We start from the raw sequence: 19954 nt of genomic DNA, 5'->3' as shown, positions 1-19954 counted from the left end.
AACGCGCTTTCCTTCGCAACAAGATATAAAGTTGCGAACAACTAATTTGATACGTCGCAATCATTTTTACGTACGAATTTAGATCCGCCGTAAAAAACTCGCTTACAAATAGCTTTATGTAACAACATATTATTATTAACACAGTTTATTTAACATAATAATTAACATAATTAACATATTCGAATGATCAGAATATTGAACATAAAAAGATATTTTGCAACATAAACGCTTTTGAAGAGGTTTCAATCTATCGAAGAGCATCACTGAACTTTGTGTGAACTCATTCGCGTGTTTCATTCTCGGACCGAATCTCGCAAAAAAAAAAAAAAGAGATGCGTACTTTTAGCACACACGTTACGTACTGATAATTGACAATTATATAAGAGCAATTCTAGAATTTCGGGAATCGTGGCGTGGCGTTCATAGCGTGAACAACGTACTCCTTCGCAAAATACGAGCCACCGCGCGGAAATAGAGCATTCGAGTAATGCCGCGATGCACCGGCCGCTGCATCGCTGAAATAGCGATTAATTCCCCCGGTTTCGGCGAGAGCGGCAACGCGCGGTTCCAGTTCGCAACAAAGTTCCCGGCCAAAGGGAAGGTTCTCTCTCTCTCTCTCTCTCTCTCTCTCTTCGTCTCTGACTCTCTCTCTCTCTTTCTCTCTCTCTTTCTCTCTCTCTCTCTCTCTCTCTCTCTCTCTCTCTCTCTCTCCCTTTCTCTCTCTCTCTCTTTAGGGAGTATGGGCGGCGTCGGAATCCACCGGCAAGTTCCGAAACCCCGGGATGAAAATGCCTCTCCGCCGGATTAGCCCCGCGCTAGCTACCCGATTGTAGTCTCCGTACCTACCTAATGTAGACTATGCTCGTTGCCGGTTGGCTTCCGGTCCAGGGCCGGCTAAGTCGCAAGATGGGCCTCGCAAAAATAATAAAATTCTACGACCTTTCTCTGTATAAATTAATTACGATAACAAAAAAATAATTATAAAGAGTAAAAACAAAACAATATAAACTACAAACATAATTACACGCGCAATGTAATGTGTCGAAATTAATACAATTTCTAGAAAGTGTAAAACTGTGAATTGTATATCTAATTATATAGCAAAACAATCTGTCACATATTATATCAGTTGATATGAATAAAGAAAGAAAAGAATTTTTTGTTGAATGTTCTCGCAAAATATCCTCTCTAATGAATTATTTAAAATTCTAAAATTTTTCTCTCTAATGAATTATTTAATTTCAGATATCTTCATACTTTTTGTCAGATGCATGTCGTGTTCGTATGCGTTCGCATATAAAGTCGCACACGCTCGTTTCACATCTGTCGTGACGCCCGACGGTACGTGACCGCGCAATTAGGTGACGAGCTCAAACGTACTTAAGTTTAAAAAAGTAAAAAGAGTTCTTTGTTTAACAGAAACACAGAATTTGGATTAGCGTTCGGTCACATTCGCTATTTTCTGTCTCTTAACAACAAAGTTTGTCAAAATTCAAAAGCAACTCTTTTAACCGCAAGTTCGAAATTAATAAAAACTGATTTTGACGGATGAGAGAACATGTAAAGTCTGCATTTCTATTTTCTCCCGACTGTGTGCAAAAAACCTATGTTGTAGCAGCCGCCTTGTGCGCGCATACAGCGAGAGAGAGAGAGAGAGAGGGAGAGAGAGAGAAGTTTGTCTCTCACGCTGTAAAACTTCGACGACCGTGTGCGAAACGACCCAGATGAGCAGGAATGTCAGGCAGAGGAAATGACAAATTAACCGGTTGTGACGCCGCTCCGTCCTTCTTTTCCATTTTACCTTGCAAACACATCGAATATTCAGACGCGACCGATAATCGAGTGCGTTTTGCGTTTTTAACAAAATTCAAATTTTTTAAATCTGTATCCGCGAATAATCGTTTATACTCTAATACAACAATTACACGAGTCAACTGTTTTGTAATAAAAAACAAAAAGTTAAATAAAACATCGCGATTACAATAAATTCTACACAAAACTGAGCGCATCGCCACCGCGCGCTTGGGGATTTTATTCTCTTCTGAATAGAGAAATGACGTAATTTCCTTTCTCACTTAATTTTCCCCGCGCACTCGCACTCCCGCCGAAATTCCTCACTCGGGCCTCACGTTGAAATTGCCGGCGCATCTCTCCTCCCACGATCCAGCCCAGCGAAACGTCTTTTCCTCTCTCATAAAGATCACCTTTTGTAGTGCTATTAGCGCTCTTATACTCGCGTTCTCCGCGCGCGCACGTCACCTTCGTCCTCCACCAGAGTGGCATCCTGTCTCTCGTCATTTCGATCTCATAGAAAACGTCTATTAGCGCGATCCTGTTCTACAAACACACACCGAGCGTCTTTGTGCGCGATGTAACAACGCGTGATACGGTTCTCAATCATCGTTCCAAATAAGATTCTTGAGTTTGTGTTGCTCGACGAAATTTGTTTACGCGGTCATTTGTTCACGCGGGTCCCGTTGTCTAACACCGACGCCGTGTGTGTCGACGACACGCCACATAAATCTCATCCGAGTAACCTCCGAGTGATTATTTAATCGACGCTCCCCGATCGCTTCTTCTCACGGCTTTCGCGGCTTCGTTAGCGAAAATTGTGTTTTCGCACTGCCTGATTCCACACTGAAACACGGTTCGCTTTACGAAAGACGATTAATAAGTGTTCGAAACGACGCATAGATAGCAACAATAATATCACATTGCTGTTGTCATTAACAAGTTCATTCTTCAAGTTTCATTCTTTCAAAAAAAAAAAAAAAAGAAAATGTCAAACGCTGGCTCATTATATCGCACGTAACGTTTGACAACTCTCCAAAATAAACACTCTCAGTGATTTTTGACGATGCGTCAGTTTGCGCTTTAAATTGATTTTTGATCTTCAAATTGCTACCTCATCCGCTTTATTTGTCAGATGGTCCTGGTGCGATTTCTATTTATATTTTCGAATCTGAAAAAATGATTCGGTGGAAAGAAATTTTGTGAATAATAGTGTCGTCGATGCCATAAATGGCTATATTTTGGCGGGTGTTGTCGTCAGCACTACGTGCGATGGTGAACCAGCGCTTAACGTTTGTTCTTCCGAATAATAAAACGTGTCAACGATAACGGCAACGTGATATTACTGTCGCTATCTATGCATCGTTTCGGGTATCAATCGCCCTATGTATACATGCACGCTTTTTCGCACTGTGTGTGTTATTAACATGAATATTACGTAACACTACGCACACAAACGCGGATCTCTCAACGAGCAAACTATAAAAATAAGCTGACTTTTGTTTAACGTTGTATTCTAATTAAATATGGCTACCGACCACAGAAGACTACGTATATTTGAGACTTTATGTAAAAATTTAAGAATATTCGTGTGTAACACTATTTTCATATCCGATTTTTCAATCAATATTTTTTCTTAATTTGAAAGTAAAATAGGTACTAGATAGTTGTAGTTAATATAACATTGTGTGTGTGTGTGTGTTCAATTTGAAGGAATTGAACTATGGTCGTGAAGCTTTTTTTTCTACAAATATATGATGAACTTACCATTATAAGTATCTTTTTTTGGAGTCGCCGCTACTCTTTTTGATTTTAGTTTCTATTGTTATCGCACGTGCCACACATGTCAATGATAAACGCAAATGAGAAGTATTTTTTCTGTCAAAATAAATTTTTGAAAACATTCATTTTTATCGTAGTTTTCAGCGTACGAAGACAAATTCAATCAAAATAAGAAGAACTGCTGATTTAAACTTTGAAGTGAGATCTTCAGTAATTACTTTATAATGAATGGAATTCGAAAGTATCGCTTTAAAGTAAAGTTTCAAAGACCACGCTGTGCATCAGACCATTGAACGTTTCAAACTGACCGGTAGCAGATCGTCTTCGAAGAGGAAAACCAAGATCTACAGCAAAAGCTGAAGATCACTTTAATGTGGTCACTTTTCTCTCTCCCTTCCTCTCTCTCTTTCTAACTAGAAAGTAAGTTGTTTTCCAGAAATTCGAACTGGAAATTAAATAAACCAAAGAGAATATCATGTCTCTTACAACTGTTAAATGTTGCTTGCGCGCGAGAGAGAGAGAAAGAGAGAGAGAGAGAGGAAAAGAGAGAGATGTCAACTTACACAGAAAAATTGTCGCGAGAAAACTTCTCAGATTATGAAATAAGAAGAAACGTCTTCAGTGAGCATTGCAGCAGAGAGACCAAAAACAATTTCAAAAAAGTATTTCGAAGTGACGAATATCTAAGTTCAAATTACTTGAGACAAAATGTCAAATTTCTGTCCGCCGGAGTAGAAGTGGAAAAAGCATTGTCAAAGTGCAAAATGCCAACAGTGAAACATAGTGGTAGTTCTATAAGAGAGGTAGTTCTCTGGCTACGGCGATTTAGTTCGTATCAACAGAATTTTGAACAAGATACGCGCGTTATAAAATTCTTAAACAAAAAAAAAAAATGTTGTTTCCTTAGACGTGCGTTTAAATGGCAAAGGTCTCTAAACTCAACAAAACAACGACCCGAAACATAATTCGCGTCTGTGAAAAGACTTTCTAGATACGAAACAAAGAGGGATTCTTACAAATACAATTTGGCCTCCCCAATCGCAGGATCGTAATCCTATAGAATTGTTATGAGAATAACTAGGTAGAAGATCCGGGAAAAATGTTCAAACTTCCAAAACTGAGTTACGGACTATTTTAGATGATGAGTATAGAAGGAACTTTTGTCAAAAAAAAAAAACAAAAACTGGTAGCTAGATTATCTAGATTAATAAAAAAAGTAATTTCTTAAGTACAAGAGTGGCTACTTTTACAAAAAGTATCTAATGGTTGTTAGTGCTTTCCCCATCTCGTAAAAGTTTTAAAATATCTTTTAGAACTTACAAACATTGTCTATTATTTTTCATTTAATTTACAAAAGAATGAGTAAAAATAATAAAAATACTAAATGTACATTATGCACAAAGTTTAGTTTTATATAATAAACATTTCTGATTGATAGCTTTTTCTCCAAAAATTTTGATCAACAATGTGCACAAACGGAGCAAGATATGACATAATTTAAGTAACAAATTTCCTTTTACCATCTGGTGGCTTTATTCTATGCAGCGTATATGAAATATACGCGCAAACCGAGCAGAGACGAATGAAGTGTGTTCCAGCGCGACCGGTTAACTATAATCCCGAGTCGACCGGTTAACTACTCGGTTAACGATTTAACCACCGTGTTGCTAATCACCCATTCTGGTTAACCGCGTCGGCCGCTGCTACAAACGAAGACGCGCGCGGAATTTCGATCGTACACGCGGCTTCGCTCGTTTGTATGTTAGCGCGAGGGAAAGAGACGCGGAAGCGCCGAGTTAGGAAGCGGCGGAAGTAAGCCTCGGAACGTTTGGCATTCTAATGAGGAAAGCGCCGTTTATTGACGCCGACTTATGTTTTGTTCGTTGCGTATGCGAGAGACGCGTTGATTGCTAGCTATCACGTTGCCGCACGTGGGCGGCGAAAGACGCGTGCCTCTCTGTGCCTTCTCGTCTTTGAGCTCAAAGCGTTAAACAAATTGCTACCTACCTACCTATCGTTCCGTGCGAAACACAAATACCGAATCTTAATACAAAATTTACACCACGATTTGTGTGCAAACAATTTAGGGTAAAATATTTAATGATCGGCACTGTAAAGATTTGTCAAATTATTTTTTTAGAATTTTTTATCACACAACTAATAATAATAATATTTTTATTAGTCAAGTACGACAATATTAACAAAAGAAAAAATAAAACCAAGAATAACAGAGTCGTAGACCTAACAAGCAAGACTACAGAACACTGTTTAGATGTACCCGAGATAATTTATTAAAAATAAAATAAAAATAAAAACTAATAAAAACTAAAGGACTTTAATGTTGTCATAAAAAAAACACTTAAATCTAAAAAAATAATACCTAAATTAAAAATAATACCTAAATTAACCTATTGCACCTATTGCACTATCAAATAAAAAGTAACTATAGACAAAAAGTGTTAACAAATAGAAAAGATCAATAAGTGCCGATTATCGAAAAGATGCTATAGGTTCCGTTATCCTACAAAAATCCATTAAAATAAACAAACGACAGCGCACAAGTGTGTAAACCTATGTAAAATATTTCAGAAATAATATTTTATATAATTTTTACATGCTAATTAAATAAAATTAATTTTTTTCATACGCATTTTGTTTTAATAGAGTAATTGTACAAAAGCAATAAGAGATCGTAAAAAATCATCTTCACACTGTTCCCTTGGAATATACGTTGCTCGGAATATTTGCGCCCTCTTCTCGCCGGAAGATACTGAATTTCCTCCATCAAATTACTCTCCCAATTACACCGCGATTACTTGCGCGAACGACGGCGCGGACCTAATAAACGCGAGTCAATAAGCCGGCAGGCAGGCAAGTCGGTATTGCCCGCGGATCTGAATGGGTGTTATGTCTCACGGTAATGCTGAATTACTGTCTCAACCCGGCCACGTGATTAACATTCGCGGAGGCTCGCGGTAACAATTAGAGAAACCTCGAAGAGAGATCCGCCAGTTTGGGGGATCGACGACGCCGGATGGAACGAAGAGAAAGCAAGAGCGAACGAGAAAGAGGGGAGAAGAGAGGGATAGAGACGCAGAGAAGGAAGGTCGCGATTACGTCGCAGCGCGATATTTCACGTCACTTCCGGTTACAAACCTCCTCCGGGCGGGTTATGAGATGCCATTCGGTAGAAGGCAGATGCACGCGGATGAGAAGAGCGACTCCTACCACTGAGAATTAATTTGAATTGGATTACCATGAATATTGTCGACGCTTGGCGCGAGAGGTCGACAGACGCGTTCCCGTCGCAAACTAAACGCTCGAAAGTCCGCGCTTTCTCTTTCTCTCTTTAGCGATCAACTGCAGCGCCGGTTATATCAATTTGCTCGTGAAAAATAAAATTCGCGAAAAATAAAATTGTTAACAAAAAGCGAAATTTATACGTGACATATTTTACATATGTTATATAATATTTAAAGATATTTCGTGCATGTGTAAATTATATTATATTGGTATTTTTTAATTTCCTTATTATTAATAATTTGATCCTTTAATTCTATTTAAAACGATAGTAAATTGCATTTCGAATTATTAAAAGAAACGCGATTCGTGTTCGAAGGATGTTGCAACGTCTTTCACGACGAAATATCGCGCTCTTACAAATTGAAGTTTACGATATTGTACTCGCGTATTTTTGTTGTCAGGCAAAAATCGGAGATCTCTCTGTATTATCAAAACTTTCCAAAAGACTAACGATAACCTAAAGAATCCGTCGAAGTTTTTGAAAGATAAAAAGTATATTTATATAAGCAGCGTCGAATGCAAGCACATTCTTTCGACGTGAGTTTTCTCTCGTTAGCGCCGGACAATACCCGGTCAGGACCAGGAGGAGTAGGACTAAAGGGGGAGGGAGTCCGTCAGCCCCGCAGGCTGACTTTAACAATCGAGAGACGGATGCAAGTTTTTCGCGACTGTATTTTTCCACGGTTTCCGCTTTCGCAAGAAGCGCCCGTAAATTATTCCGAAGAGGGACCTCACATCGATACGAGATTCATTGTTGCTGCGACTTCGAATCTATTGTGCGCGAGGCAAGAAAGTTCGCCAATTTACGTTTCTAAAACTCTTTGTAATTGAAAGAAGGCGTGGGGATTATAGAAAGTTATATATATATATATAAACGCATTGTACGACATACCTATCAATATTTATGATTATTAAAGTTTTCGTGGAAATCTCAGAGAGTCGCAATTTTTAAGAGATAAAGTTGAACCCCACTTTGTAATGTGTCGTATATACAGTAGAGTGTCTTATGTACGTTCCTACAACACAAACCACGCGTATAATATGCAACGATGACAGTAATGATAATAAATTGCGCGGTGATGAAAGGAGAAAAAATCTCAGAGCGGCTCTCTTCGTCGTATTTAATTACTTACACGCGTAGTTAACGTCGCGCGCTCTCACGCTCGCTGCGATAACGCAACGCGAGGACGATCAAAAATAATCTGACATCTTACAAAAATCGAGAAATTGTGAGCGACGCGGCTGGAAATAATATCGCGCCGCGTGACAAATGCAGTAGATCGAAAATGTCTGAGATCTACTCGTTCCCTTTCCAACTTGAATTAAGTTCGAGTTAGTTTTTTGAAGTGTATAAAAGGATGAAATTGTTGAATCTTTCTCATTTGTCTTTTGAGAAAAATCATATTGACGAGATTGATGAAAGAAAAGTGACATTAAGCGTGTACGTGCGAGAAGCTATCGATAAGCACATTAAAAACCAAAGCATAGATAGCTACGGTAGTGTACAATACAAAAAAACAGCTAAACTTTTTTCTCTTTCATTTTTTTCAATATACGTACCATTTGCAAGAAAAACGCAGCCTAGTAATGACGCGAACATCTTGTATAAGAAAAAAAAAAAAAATAAAACGGAAATTTTCTAGAACAAAAAAAAAACAATTTCCGAAATTATTAAATTAAAAATGTGAAGATTAAAGAGAGAGAGAAAGATCGTTGAATAACTGAGTGTACGTCTTCTTTTTGGAAAAGCCGGCAAAACGCTCCGACATCTCTCGGTAATTTTCTCTCGCCGCCCTACGGACGCCCTCTCGTTCTCCGCTCTATCTTCATCTAATCACTTTTGTTTTCGTCAACGCGACGCCGCGGGCTGAACGACAGGCGTTGATGGAGCCCGACGGTGGCGAAGGCCGGAGAAAGAAACGCGATAGGTATCTGAAGAGCCAAACTGCGCTCGAAAAAAAAAAAAAAAAAAAAAGGGAATGAGAAGTGGAAGGGAGTAAATCCCCTTTTTGGCAAATAGAGCGAGGGGCGAGGGTGCAAGATTTCTGCACCCTGCGGCGATCGGAAAGTTTTGCGGAAATGCACCCTCTCGCGAGGACTTTCTCGAGAAGTTTTAGGGTCCCATCCCGACGTCCCGAGAATTGCATAAAATAGGGGAGGGTGCGTCTATTGTGATTGATACGGAGAGTCTCCCGGTTCGGCGCGAATATCAGTGGATGGAAATATAATACAGCACGATTCCGCCATTTAGCGCCGTTAAACGACTTGGTAGTTCTCTCGAATGAGCCGTCTTTCGATTCAATCGAATCTCCTTGCGCACAAAAGTTTGGCTGTGCGGATCGTTAGAATAAAATTCTTTCATGCGACGGGGGTTATCTTACTCCCGCGATGTTCCGCGGAATGTCTTTTAATGGTACGGAGAGAGGTGACAAAGAGCCACGGAACTACGAAACGTCTCAAGAGGCCGTGAACTTAAAACCCGACGTAACAATGGCCCCGCATACACAAGCGTATACAGGGTGACCGAGTTTTTCTCTGAACAAAGAACACGCGTGTGAATCGCGCAGCTATATATGTATTTGTCGACGAATTATATAATAAATTTTGTTAAGAAAACCAAAGAATAAGAAAGTTTTCATTGTATGTAAGATAAATATTGCCATTTACTACGGACATTTATTTTAAAAATAATTACCAGACACGTAAATATTAAACGTAACAATCTTCAAGTATTTTTTAAGATGTGGTTTTTTTGAACACAATTAGTTCCCAACTTTACATGTATAAATACTTTTGTTATAATTATTTCTTTAATAAAAAAATGTCCGGAAAACTTACTTTACTTAAAAACTTTTTCAATCACCCCGTACGAATTGTGCACATGAGTTATGCACATTTGTTTGCAGAATCACATGCAGAAATGGAAGCGCATTCATAATTGAATGAATTAAATGTAATCTTACGTAACAACGAACCGTGGACAACAGGCTCGAAGCCGACGAAGTGTTAATCATGACCTCGATTGCTTGTTTCTTCATAAAAACACGAAGCCGTGTTCTTGTTCAGTTGCAGCAACAATATCGATTCTGAAATAAAGAAGAATTATAGGGTTAAGAAATTTAACTTCGTTCACGGTCAAAGATTGGTTATAACAAAAAGATAAAATATATCTTAGAAAATAGAGTAAGTTTTATATATAAATAAAAATAAAAAAGCATTATCTCGTCGATCTTCCACATATATCGTGAGATTTGACATTTGTAATTATTTTCGTATAAGAGCACGCGCAGATAAAATTTTATAGATTTTATTAACAAGTTTCGATAATATATTTTAATATAAGTTTTCGAGTGAAAATCTTTCTCACAAATTGTAGTATTGAACTCAGTCGTTGTGGCAGGAATTACTGCTCTCATGCGTCACGTGTAACTATGTCGTTAAACTTTGTTGTTGCCATCGCCTCCGCAGAGCGCGTAGCTTGTATCACCAGCACGTCTATTGAAAGTTTGGTCAACTACACGGAGGAGGTTCGTTAACGAAATTTCACCAATCTTGCGACGAATCGACAACAACTCGCGTAATAACACACACGTTTGATCAATATAATCGGTGAAAAAATAAACAATTTTGGAATCTTTAATGCAAAATCGCATATTCGCGGAATTAAAATTAAAAACAAAAGATAAAAAAAAAACTTGGTTAGAAAAAATTTTGAAATAACTTTGATCGAATAGTTTTTTTTTTCTTTTAATCTTGCGTCACTGAATTATTTTGCAATTATTGTTACAATAAATAAAGTTAATGTAGTTTGCATCAATGTCATCTAACCGATAACGCGAGTTCGCGTCGCTTTTGCGAGCTACATCCTTTTTGACAATTTGACGGCGGACCAGAGCGATTGACTCTCCAAATTAGATCCGCGCAACGCTAATTTTTTTTTAACTTTCTTAATTACGCGTAAATATGTTTCGAATGTATTTTGCGAGAGTCAAAAATATACGCGCAATCAGCGGTACGTGCGAGACAAATAGAACTTTGTGACGAGTGTCTCTCTTGCAATAACGAACGAGAAAACACACAGAGATGTTAAATTTATATCTATAGACGTTGAAAATTTAACAGTTATTATTCGCACAACAATGTGTGCTACAATAGTAGCAACGATGTTTTTCGAACTCAAATAAAAATATCGTACGTAGTTTTAGTAAATAATGTAACGAATTCGGTTTTATCGTAAATCTGATTTATGGGAGCGCGTCAATTTGCGGTGTATCTGTGTTTGACGCAAAGAACGAACAACATGCACTGAGAACATTTATTGATCTCTCTACATGTACACTCCGCCATACACATTAGTATTCGATTCAGGCGCTCATTACGGTATTGTCTCCTGGCATACATACCTGGCTGGAGCGCCGCACATATCGAATTCGTTAAACGTTCTCAGTATTCAACGACAAATGTAAAAAAATAAAATAAAAAAAAACAACTGAATATCCTTGTTAATACCACAACTGATACTAAAATCGCGCGGAATCGTAATCGCGAATGCCGGGAACTTTTATGCAAAAAAATATTACCGTATTACCCACAATCCTCTCTGATGGTTGTAAAATATATCCGTTACGTCGCGTTCGGATTATTTTGATATGATTAGAACACGTGAATTTACGCGTTACTTTTTGATTCCGATTTGATTCCGCGACTCCTCGCGACTTCACTTTTTCTCAGTACACCCCGTATAAATACGCTTAAGATCTCTCAACGTACGCACACACGTACATATATATATATATATATATATATATGTGAGATCCCCTCGTAAAAGTGTGCACACATTACAGCTGCTCGTGCGAGACGTAGGAAGCCGTATGCGCATTGAACATTGATTTTAAACGTATACCTAAGCGAAAGCACAGGCGTAAAAACGCGCGAGATTTGCGCTAGTGCGCAAGTCTTACTTCTGTTAGGGCAAAAATCGTAGACGGCGAGGTAAATGACGGGGCACATAGAGACCGGAAAGACGGATGTGGGAAAGATTTTACGACTATCGAAACCCGATAGACCAACCGACCGAACGACCGACCGACCGAAGACGAAGCTGCTCTGGCTTGCGCGCGGACATTGGCGTAGCACGGTTTTCCCCTGGTATTTTTCTCCCGTGGCCCATTTCGCACCTTGTCCTGTTTTACACCGCGCGCACAAGGTGGACTGTGCTTTTATCTCTTCTACCGAACAAGTGATTCTTTAACGTCAACGATATCTCGAAGGTACGCGTTCAACTCGTTGCAAACGTTTTTTATATTGCGCAAGCAGTTTTTTTATTTTTTTTTTTCGACGCAATTTCGGCTTTTGTGGCGCTTTACAGCGAGTGAGTAACAGAAAAATTGAAAATACAAAAAGCGTTTAATACCGACTCTCGCTCTTTTAACTGTACAGTGAATTTTTAGCAAAAACAAAAACAAAAAAAAAAAGTTTATTCGCGCAAAACAACGCGCTCGTACTATCGCGCGATATCGCGATAAAAATTAGCAGCTCGCGCCCAGAACAGAATGATTGAAATATTTATTAGCGAGTCAAAAACGACAACGTAACTGCACGTGTATATTCTACCGGTTTATCTCCGGTTATATCTCTATCGGGTAAACGTTCAAACCCTCGCAAAAGCGTAATTTGGTTAAAGGGTGTAAGCGCATAACTTTCGTACAACACACCGACTGTATTATTCAAGGCGGCGATAACACGCGGCGGCTAACAAACGACCGTCCGTACCTTCCTGGCAATTTAAGGGGTCAAAAAAATACGCCGCACCCGACGTCACTACGTTCATACGCTATTTCCGAGGGTACCGGCGTTACCCGTTTCGGATATTCGCGTTTGCAACATTTATAACGTGGTGTGGAATTTGGAATTTTGCGAAAGCTTTTCACGAAGCTGCAATACACACGATGTGCCGTCATCAATTATTCGCGAGTCAATTATCCAAGAGCTAATTAACTCGAAAGTTTAGTTAAAACGCTTTCAAAAATACAAGAATATTTGATCAAGAAGCCGTTTTCTATAATTCCGCATAAAAGCGCAAAAATTGAATAGTTTTCTGTTTTTGTGCTAATTTTTCTTGCGCAATTAAATAAATATTGAAAATTATCAAAAAAAAGTGTAGAAAATATGTGGCGATGGCTTCGTGGATTCGATTCCAAATTAATAAACCATCGAGAATCAATAAGAGAGTCAACCGATATTGATATATCAACAGAGATATTGATGTTTAAATGTTTTGCGCAAACACAGAAATCAATATTTTATTAATTTGGAATTAAATATTTAAGCACGCGGATTTTTTTATATATTTATCTCTTCATTGCTTCTCTTTCTTTATATTCTCTCTTATAAATGTTAATCATTTTGCTTTGCACAATTGAATTGCGAGTTAAGATAACACGGCTTCTTCGCGAGTGTCGAGTGTACGCTCGCTTAAATTCTACGTCGCACACGTGACACACGACGCGCATTCTTTGGTTATTTAAGGGGTCAGAGTACATATCTCACCCCGTGCGCAACTCCGCCGTATGCGCACATGCATACGTCACGCGCTTTCCTCCGAAATTATTTTACGCTCGTAGTTCGTAGTAGGTGCTCCTATTTGTGATCACATTATCCCCGAATTACTCTTACCGGACTTCAGCTGTCACGCTCCGGCGCCGCTTGGCTTAATCAAATTTTCACAGGTCGTTCTAGTTTATTCCCTCAAATTTTCATTCATTCATTCATTCATTCATTTGTCTATCGACGTAATTCGTTCGGTTTATTAAACGCCTATCGCATTATTAAATTTGCCGAATTTAAAATAATTTCGCTGCGTGAAATGCTGTCCCATCGAACAATTGCGTGCTATTTCAATCACACATTGCAAGTTAAAAAAAACATCAACAACTTGTGGGCATCGTAAATTTCATTTTTCTAGTTTTCTTTAAATGTTTGAATTATTATTATGCGAATGTAATGATGCTGTATGAGATTTTACAAATGCTTTGCCGTTTTACATTATTTGTGACTATGTATGACTCGAGCTCAACTTGATGCTCGATGTGTCTTTCTTTATTATTTAAGAATTTAAAACTCAAGTTGCACTCTCTCTTTCTCTCTCTCTCTCTCTCTCTCTCTCTCTCTGAGTGCGTCGTGTGCATACACCATTACGTACGTACGGTGTGTGTGCTTGAAAGTTATTTTGCGGGCTCCAGTCCGTTCTTATGTACATACTATTTCCCCATGTACGAGTCTGCGAGCGTGATGGAGAGTCACGCGGACGAGAGTGAGAAAGAGGAATGAAGAAAGACAGAATAAGATGGATGAGGTGGAAAGAGGAGAACAGAAGACTGAAGCACACGGTGTTCCGAAACTTTCGTTAAAATTGTCTTTATCTATAAATTATTCGATTTGCGATTTTAATTTGTGAAGTCGCTTTTTGTAGAATAATTTTACAATAAAACACATGTGTTTTGATATTGCGTGGAAAATATAAAATATAAAAAAAATATATATATATATAAAAATAACACACATATTTATTGAAAAAAGTAATTCTTTTATTTTAATAAAAAAAAAAAAAATATTTGTTTTAATGTGAGAAAAATTTCAAGTATCGAATAAAAATAGTAAATAAACGTTGTATTGAAATCTGTGAAAAAAACATTAAGGATGGCACTTGGTAGACACCCTGTGGACGCAGACTGAAAGAGATAGCGATGAGCACAACTGTCGATGATAGTTGTATGTGGGAAGGAAGTACACGCGCGCGCAGATAGACCGACGACGTAATATCGGGAATCCAAACGGTAATCGATATCACATATATCTCGACAGATGTATATTCAACCGTCCTCCACGATTTTCCGAAAGGAACCCCTTAATAAAACTACTTACGAGAGTCTCCGAGACTCGTCTCTTGCTCGGCTCTATCTCCCGGATCCTCTCTCTTTTCCTCTCTAGCCTCTCATCCCTTTCAGTCCTATATTACAGTGCCCTAAGAGACTGCGATGAAAATACGTGAAATACGCCATCACGCCGTGTGCGACTCTATTTATTAACTCCGCTCTCGCGCGCAATTTCTTCTTGCGAAGGTTGACGACTACTTGCAGGATGCATTTAATTGTCAATAAAATCGACGATATGCATTTGTTTTTTTTTTTTTAATTATTCCAGAATTTCGAGCTTTCTCTAATAACAAAAGATAAAAAAAAAAAAAATTCGTGGATATTAAAAGAGAAAATGTGTGCACGAATAGTAAATATTGCTCTTAAAAAAAAATATAAAAAAACGCACACACAATATTCGCAGAAATAAGAAAATAAAAAAGAACAAATTCTTAAAATAAACTGCTGTTCTTTTTTTAATCATTTCATATTTATATGCGACACAAATTCAGAAGAATATTCTTCACTTTTTTTCGCACTTGAGGTGTTGTTCATGAAAGGCAAATAAGGGCGATTTTCTAAAAATACAGCACTTGCAACCTTTTCGGTGTCAAGCTCGGAATTAAGATGGCTGCTAACTACTTTGAAGAACACTTCAAGCGCTAAGATCCGTTCCCGACCTAAAACAGATGGCCGAAAAGTGCCAGTCAATAATGGTGACATTTAGGAAGATTTCTCCCTCTTTCGGTCTTCTTCTTTTCTCTCTCTCTCTCTCTCATCGTTATTTAAGTTTCGTACGACAGAAATGATTTCAAGTTCCAGATAATCATAGAAGACGCGATATGTTCCCAATCTCGAGATATTTCCAACCACATCTTACGATTCGATCATATCGATACGACCTACATTCAAACATGCACAAGCAGCATTCTGACACGGTGATCTTAATATGCAAACATTTGTAGATGTAATCCCTAAGCATTATCACTTAAGCGTTATTCGTGAATCAAAAATGAATAGCAAACGTATGCAAATCTCCTATTAAAACTATTTCAATTTTTTACGTTACGATTTCACACAACCGTATATTTATCTCTTTCTCTCTCTCTCTCTCTCTCTCTCTTACAATTTTTATCAAAGGTGCATTTAAGGCGACTATACGAAATGCAAAAAGTCGACTCCCAGCCAAGGTGTTTTTTTTTGCAATAGATTTTTTTAAATTTCACAGAGATAAGAGAAGTTATTTATGTAAACGAAATGCAAATTAAGCATTTGATATGAATTTTCAAATTGGTTTCAACCTGAATTACTATTATATGTATTAATTTACATGTAATCCAAACATTGGATGCAAAATACATATTTTTTATGTAGTACATGTAAATTAATACTCTTATTTTTTGATTAGTTTGACACCAAAGAGCTTTCAATAAATATTCGTTGAAAAAAGTTTTACAAATTTTTTTTTCCACAAATGTATTTGTCGATTTTGTTAGATATTAGTCGCGCGCATTTCTTCGCGCGTAATCGCGTGACGAAGCGCACGTAAGGTCGGAGGTTGCTCGCAAAGAAAAGGAAGCGCGGAAGAGGAAGAGAGAAGATGCGCGAACGCGCGCGGCAACACAGAAAAGACAGAGACGAAGGAAGAGACGAGAAGACGGGCTTTCCGGCGAGCGCGTATAAATGCATGGCGTTGCGTTTTCTCTTCGTGTGGAATATTATTAATTTCGTATTCATTTCTTCTTTTCGCACCTCGCGAGATCGTCTCCACTCGTTAACGCTCGCTCTCGCGAGAGAAAATTTTCAAGGGTTCAACCGCGGCGACCTCTTCCTCCCCTCCCGCGCTATTATGATGCGGCGTATGTAAATACGATCGCTGAGAAGCGACGCGCGTTCTCACAATGGACGGACGGCGCAAAAAAAAAAAAAAAAGAAAAAAAATGAAAGGGAAGGAGACGCGACACGATGGTGAATATCCGGGGCTGGCTGGCGCGCGAGCGAGCGAGGGTGTGAAAGATCTCTCACTGTCGTCTTTTAGCCGGAGAAGTCGCGGAAGGAAATAGATGACCCCCGGCCCAATCGAGGCCGGTGTCACGATTGTATCGGAGCGAAACACGGCATCGAAGGACGCGAGAAAAACGATTGTAAATTTAGCACCGAGCGCGCTTCTCTCTTTCTTTCTCTCTTTCTCGGTCTTAAATATCCATAAAGGAGATGTGCTTCGTGTAAAGACGCCAATCTTAAGAAAACATAGCGGACATTGCGTTACCCCGAGCAATGCCATAAAACAAGTGTTAGTAACCTGTGTTTACACACACACACACGTGTACAAGTTACACATAATATAAACTTTGTTTATCTGACAAGCGATAAAATTAAATCGAAGCTGTAAATTTCTCGAGCGTGGTGTTGCGGTAGTTAAATCCATTCCGCATCCTCTACGGTCTGCGTTCTCTTCGTTGCACCGACCTCTCGTCGTAGATCTCTGGCGGCCAACGCGCGGTTGCAAATGTAATTCGCAATCGCATTCGCACCTCAAAATTGACCGCTTCTCGCAGCTGTGCGCAGCTGCTGGAACATGTATGTATTAAAGGACTTCGACTAGTGAGCGTGGCAGAAGCGCGGGAGAGGAGAAGGCGGGAGAGAGGCAAGACACTATATGGTAATTAGCTGCGGAAACTTGCCGGGGCGAATTGTACCACGGCCGCGCGTGGCAAACTATGCCCGCATGCCCCTTGGGTACCAAATACCACCGGCTAAGGGGAGGAAAGAGGGAGGGGACAACGGCGGGACCGGGTTGGGTTAGACGGTGGCGACATTACTAAAATGTCAGAGAATGTCACCCATCTCATAATCTATGCCCCACGATCCCGGAGCAACCCTCGATCCTCCCTTTCTCTTCGTCCACCCTCTTCTCCCCTCCCTCCTCCTCCCCATCTCTCTCCGTCTCTCTTACGCGCTCCATTCGGAGCTTTCAGCGATCTCTCACGTTTCCTCCCCGTCTTTCTTCACCCGCCCGACCCCGTTGCGAGCCCCTCCGGCTGCAGTGTCGCCGCCGCATTCTCGCGAGAAATTAATTTGGCCCTATTAAAATGATCACTTCTGGATTTAAGTTAGGATCTCCAGTCTCCATTCTCTCCTCTTCCTTCTCTTCCTCCTCTGCCACTTGGCTGTCCCAAATTTTGCACGGTAAAGGTCTCGCGTCACCTCTTCTCTCGCGTCCCGTCGTAAAAGTGAGATTTTAGTATAGCGAGGTGGTGGCTGGCGATGGTTGGCGGTTGTGCGAGTTACGAGGTCGAACTTGAAGCCGAGCTTTTCTTTAAAGCCACGGAAAGAAAGTAGGTCTCTCTCTTCTTTTTTTTTCAGCCGGTCCTTTTTAACGCAGTTTTGTGTGTGTTTAAAATAAAACCGAGCGTAATACGCGGCTCGTGTGAATCGGGAACGGGAACAAGAAAGAAAACAAGTATGTAGAAAGTGCGGATAAAAAAAAGAATGAATGTAGCAAAACAAACTTGTGAACAACGTGACGTGAGACGGGAGAAGCCCACCGTCGTGGTCGTAATAAAAACTTGTTGTAGCTCGATATTAGCGTTCATGTGCATAAAGTTGTGCGTGCGCAACGTATAAAAAACAACGTATATGACGCGGCAGAAATTTTCTGCCACATCGGCAATTCTTCGCAATTAATGAGTGTTGTTTTAAACACGATTGAGCGTGTTTGATACGCGCGAGATTTATACGTGTAGGTATTTTAATATCAATTAGTTTCGAATAAATTTGCCCATAGACGGTAAAAGCAAATTACGTGCGCGAGTGTTACGCGATTCAAAACTAGCAAAAAAACAATTGATCTTGTCTTCGACGAACAAGATGTAAATCGCGCGGGTGTGTTTCATTATGTTGTAAGTTTGCAATTTATATAATATTTGAATTATGCAAATGTGTAAACGTATCACTTGAACCTCGACAGTGACAAAAATAACTCTTTTTTTTTTTACAGACACGTTACTCTTAAAATTATTATTAATTATCTAACTCAACTTTTGCAGTTTGTAAAGCTGCAATAAACTGCGAGCGGACATTAAAATGCATCGAACATCAAATGTTTGTTTTAACGCGTTTCTCGTACTGCCGTAAACAATTTCTAACGGGACTCTCGTCAGACTCTCTCTCTCTCTCTCAAATAGGCGAACGCCGGGAATGTCATTGCGTTAAATGTCGTACTACATCGCGACGCGACGAGAAGCTCGTCCGACGTGTTTTCGCGTTATTGCGCGATCGCCAGCCGCGTACGGCAAATGCGGGATGTGCGGGAAAAAGTGTGTAATTAATTTGAACCCCGTCTGGGCAAACTCCAATCAAAGTGTACAAATATTAGAAAGCATATCGTGCGCGCGCGAACCCGGCTCTCTCCCAGCCAATTACCGTCCCCGGACGCGCGACGATCGCACGCGAGGATAACGAAAATTCCCGCCGTCGTCGATATTATCACGCGGCGCATTTAAGTTTTTTTTTTTTTTTTTTCATCCTCCCGCGAAAACTCGCCAAAAGCTTGCCCTCTAACTCTTCTCCGCCTGCCGATCTCATCTGCGTTCTTCTTTTTCCGTCTCCGGGATACGTGGCGTCGCGCGTCGTCGCGCGTTAAGGCCGTTTCGAAACGTTAAAGCGCGGCAACAAAGTGCATTTAAAGCTGCTGGAAATGCAGCTTACCGCGAGGTTAATGCGTCGGTCGCTTTCGCGCTGTGCAAAATTGAAATTTACATTAGCACACGAAGGATATTACACATTATTTTGTTTTTCGGGCAGTTAAAAGCTAATTACGCTCTCCGGGCAAAGATAATAATTTCCTACACAATTTTGCTTTTTATTATTTTACAGTTAATTAATTCAATTTTATTTTTTATAAGTCCGCCACTCAAAATATGATACTGTATTAAACCTATAATTATAATTTGTAGCAAAGTTTAGAGAGTTGCGTCGAACGAATCGAATTGTGCGCAGATGTTAAATCTTTTAAAGTTTATTATTAATCAATTAATATGTCTCTCATCTTATTATAAAGTTAAGCAAAGTTAAGCGCGCGGGAGCAGATTTTCAATTTGGCGTAATTAATTTGCCGAAAAATCTGCTCCGTTTAATTAACCAAAAAAAAAAAAAAAAAAAAA

The 19954-nt window shown here is 39.4% G+C and overlaps 1 long non-coding RNA gene across 1 annotated transcript in view; it reads right to left on the bottom strand.

Moving 5' to 3' along the window:
* LOC109858508 overlaps positions 1-19954 on the bottom strand; it is an 84799-nt gene that overhangs the window by 48503 nt on the left and 16342 nt on the right. The window contains exon 2 of the long non-coding RNA XR_002250622.1: positions 9852-9962. This is a non-coding gene — a long non-coding RNA (uncharacterized LOC109858508). The remainder of the gene's footprint in view (positions 1-9851; positions 9963-19954) is intronic.

This window comes from Pseudomyrmex gracilis, unplaced genomic scaffold, assembly GCF_002006095.1.
Source record: "Pseudomyrmex gracilis isolate BER0280 unplaced genomic scaffold, ASM200609v1 scaffold_208, whole genome shotgun sequence".
Classification (NCBI taxonomy): domain Eukaryota; kingdom Metazoa; phylum Arthropoda; class Insecta; order Hymenoptera; family Formicidae; genus Pseudomyrmex; species Pseudomyrmex gracilis.
Note: the sequence above shows the minus strand (reverse complement) of the source record. Positions and strands in the feature narration are given on the sequence as shown.